At 33.3% G+C, this 4364-nt stretch overlaps 1 long non-coding RNA gene across 1 annotated transcript; it reads right to left on the bottom strand.

The window, feature by feature from the left end:
- Positions 1 to 2172: 2172 nt before the first annotated feature.
- LOC140321313 (uncharacterized) lies at positions 2173 to 4358 on the bottom strand. Its single transcript, XR_011918898.1, has 3 exons — positions 3969 to 4358; positions 3582 to 3658; positions 2173 to 2198 (listed from the first exon to the last, which is right to left on the bottom strand). It is a non-coding gene; the product is annotated as an uncharacterized lncRNA (long non-coding RNA).
- Positions 4359 to 4364: the final 6 nt, after the last annotated feature.

Here is a 4364-nt window from a genome sequence, read left to right as displayed (position 1 = left end):
ATATTTAGTCATTTATTATTTTTACTAATATGCATAGATTGTGTTTTAACTACATAGTTCTTATCTTTGTTCTGGCTTAAATATTTAGGAGGATTAGGAGAATGCAGATGAGTGATAAACTGTATTAGCTATAAAAGTGTTATGGCATGGGAGCATGATTTAACTAGAAATAAAGTTAAACAGGCATTCCTTAGGGCAGTTGTATCAGGGTTAGTGACTCTATTGTAAACAGACCAATATTAGAATAGAAAACATCACTACTATTCATGTAGATTGTACTACTTGGCCCTGTTATTAGTCAACATGTGTAAATATTATTGCTCTAAATGTCTTGGTGATATGCACAGTTCTTGCCTATATAGCTTTATATACAACAGCCTCTGTTTAGCTGCAGCCTGACTGGAACCCATATCATTTGTGTCAATCAATGCACAAAACCAAAACTACTTTTTCATTAATGCAATTCTTTTTAATTACTGCTGTCTTTATTCTAAGCATGCTATTGTTAAATCAATTAGACAGTATTAAAATAGTTAAAAAAAACAAACACTGCATCCTAACCTATTACTCACTGAGTTTAGAATCCCTACCCCATTATAAATCATTGGCAATTATTCTGCTCAAAAGATCTCTTACCATACTGAGTATATTATCGGCTATTAGTTATTCCAAAGCAGCACATCTGCTAAATCAGAGGATTGAAAGTTCTTTTCCTATGTCCCCACCCCATAACCTTCTCCCAGGAAAACTAAATATGCATTTGAGCAAGTTTGCAACAGCCAACAAAGATTTAAAGCCCTACTTTACTCCCCCAACCCTAAATAAATATTTGTAGGATTTAACCCTTTCACTGGTGGGGCCACTTTTCTTTTCAGTATTCTGTTAAAATTCACATTTTCTACATGAAGTCTCCCCTAAAACCCCAAAATGTTATATACTTTCTGAAAGCAAAGCCCATGTAGAATACAATGGTGGTTATAGAAATTTCATTTGTGGCAAGCCTTTAAACCAACATGGGAAAGGGGGGTGATGATAGGGGGATATACTACCTGTATATGTTTAAAATGCTTAAATACATATGTAATAGAAAGATATATATTTGTATGCATACATTACTGAAAAAATAGATATTAGCATAGGTGTTGATGAGTTTTGTAATTTGCAATTCATATCATTTGAATAATAATAAATAGTCATATTTCAAATGTTTCTATTTCAAATGTGTATGGTTCTTTTTCTTCCAATTATATGCAGTGCAAAAATGTCCATGTAAATCGGAAGCTTGTACTTGCAGGCTACCCCCCCCCCCCTTTTTTTTGTATTGTTTTGCAATATATCTGCATGCGAAGATCATTTGAAAATAGAAAATTTTATATATTTAAATTTTCACTTGCCAGTATCATATAAATGACCATGTCACTAATTTGTAAAATATATCCCTCTCTGCAAAGAAGGTTTAAGGAGCAACAGCACACTTGTTTTATATAGTTATATATAGTTTTTAATATTAACAAGCAAATAAACTTCCTGAGGGCTTTTATCATTGTAATCTCATGAGATTAATCGAAGCCAGCCAGGATCTTCTGCTATAAACTGTCAGTTTATGCTCTGATAGCTCCAAATGTTTGATCCTGTCACAAACTTTCTCAGGCACACAGTTAGCATGTCTATCAATATTCACAGAACATTCCCAATCTTATTATTATTCACAAACATTTGTTATCTTCGCAGTAGGTGCTCACTGTCCTGCAGTTGTGTGCATTGTTTACAGAAGGTAAAAAGTGACAGTGATTATAAATTTACTTTTGTTTATTTTCAGATATCAGTTTACTGAATATGTGACTGACCTTTTTTTAGGCATCATGAGTTTATAACTACAAATGTCTGATTGGCTGAATATCTCTAGGGTTGGCAGCCCAATCTGGCTGTCTGATGTGATACTTGGGTAGGAATTTTCTTCTTTAAAGGGGCACCCAGGGAAATACAGTGAGCATTTCTATATTAGGTACTAGTTTTTAGGTACAAAAATTTTCCAAATCATTGTAAGATGTTATATTTAATAACAAGATTAGGGCAATTGTGCATTTGATATGTCCTTTTCTAGGGCAAGTAGCATGATACACAGCACAGGAAGGTTTTAATCAAATATCTCATTGTCAGAGACGTGTGCCTTTCTATGAGTTACTTTCCAGAAAAATCTATTAAAAAAAAGAAACAGATTTAGAACTTAATAAAAAGATTCAATATGTGTATTTCAATTTTAGCTGTGGTTAAATGTTAGCAAGCAAATTGATATCTCACATTACCAGGAGTTCAATAAAAGTGAATGGTTTGGATAGGTGCTTTTCAGTAATGCCTGTACTGACCAATTGGGCTACACTCTCTTTATGCAATGTAAAACGTGCAAAGTAATTACAATAAAAATGTTTTTAGGATGCCAATTTTTTGTTTTTAACTGTTGAAGAGCTAACAAAATTAGGTAAATATTGTTATTTAATACTTTCCAGTACATATATATCATGGATATAATAAGCAGAGCTCTATAAAGTTTATAGTAATAAACAGTTTCAGTTTTCATTCAACAAAGATTTTAGCAGTTGTATAAATACCTATACCATGTTAGAACCATACCATGTCAGGAACAAAAACTTGCTTACGAGAGAACCTTTTATAACCCCAGTACACCAAAAAAAAAAAAAAAAAAAAAGAAACATAAGGGATAACTATGTAACTACAAAAAAAAAGATATACCTGACAACAATTTATAAACAAGACAGAAGTATTAAGCTTGAATCATTACTTAATAAGGGATAGGGCAAAAGCTTCTGACACTAACACATCATGGAAGGAATGACTTTCAAAAATGCTAAGAAGTATTCCCATGCCACCAAATAGTTGGCCAATGTAGAAGAATTATATATTTATAACTAATGCAACACTGCAAATAACTGAACCACAGTCCAAAGATATTGACGGCAATGTATTCCAATGTTGTCTGCTCTTATCAAAGTTCTAAACTGTACCACCTGGAAACAAAACATCCACCGTAATATTAGGACGTCCAGAAACATAACTAGATTTTATCTAACTATTTAGTCACAAACATTTCTAAACGAGATTTGGAAGCGGTGACTTAGAAGAAATACAATAAAAAGTTATAAAACACATTATTAGTTTAGTAAAACACCTTTTAAACTGTTATTAATAGAAGATAAAACTCTATTAACCCATTTAAGATCCCAGGGACCAGCACATCAATGATTACAATATGGGGTTGTGGCCCCAGCAGCATCGGTTGACACACTCACAAAACCTTGATCAATAGGAAATCTGCTTGCCAAACTGACCTGCCAATAACATTGCTCAAACATGAAGACCATTTCTCTACCAGCTAGATCCTACTATCCTACCCAACACAGTTTCTCTAAAAATTTTGTCTAAACCTTAAGCTGAACTAAAATTATTATTCAATGTGCAACTCAATCCTGTGTCAGAATAGTAGTAAAAATCAAAACACAAAACCATTAATTAGGAGATTAACTATAACCAATAATTATAGGTAAAGTTTTTTATGAACTCACCTTATAGTTAGGGTGATTCTCTGGATTAACTTCAACAACTTCTCCAAGAGGTAACTTTAACAGTTTACGTGTATTTACTATAAAAGAGGAAAATGATTAGCTGCTGTGGTAAAAATGATAAAGAGGTGTTATCTTAACAAAAGCATCAGAGGGCCTAGCGTGCCATGGTAACAAGGGGTGGCATTTGTTTGGCTCCGAAAATGTTGGTGTAAGTGGAGGATACTTGTGGCTAACAGCCACTAACATTTCATCACTGAAACATCATTAGAACATAAAAACCCATCAAAACGCACTGCCCTAGGGGAGAAACAAAGTATAAATCTAGCCCTGGTGTCATAGGATTCTGTCTTATAATAATTTTATAACTGAAATAAAAACAACTCTGACCTTTAGTTTGGCTTCCAGAAAATTCTTCAATGAAAAGCTGAGTACCTTTCCTCTGAAGTACTATCTTGCAGTCAGATTGTAATGTCTGCTTGAGCCACACATGATAAAATCCTGAACCTGGAGTAAGCTGCAGGTTTATACCCATTGCAGAGCATAGCTCACCAATACTTAAAGGCCTGTGTAAAAAAGAACGTCACTCACCACTGGACAATACTGATCATGGAAGTGTAACTTCTAAAGAATTTTCAAAGAAAACCCATTCACAATAGCATTAATAAAGTTTTCAGCAAACAAACTTTTTTTTATTATTAGATATATATACCCAGCTCCTTGTCCTGTTCTGCATTGCAGATTTATTTAAGCAAAAAGAAAAAAATCACAAGTTACAATATTAGG

The sequence above is a fragment of the Pyxicephalus adspersus genome, unplaced genomic scaffold (genome assembly GCF_032062135.1).
Source record: "Pyxicephalus adspersus unplaced genomic scaffold, UCB_Pads_2.0 Sca2235, whole genome shotgun sequence".
Classification (NCBI taxonomy): domain Eukaryota; kingdom Metazoa; phylum Chordata; class Amphibia; order Anura; family Pyxicephalidae; genus Pyxicephalus; species Pyxicephalus adspersus.
The sequence above is the reverse complement of the archived record's forward strand: the minus strand, read 5'-3'. Positions and strand labels throughout refer to the sequence as shown.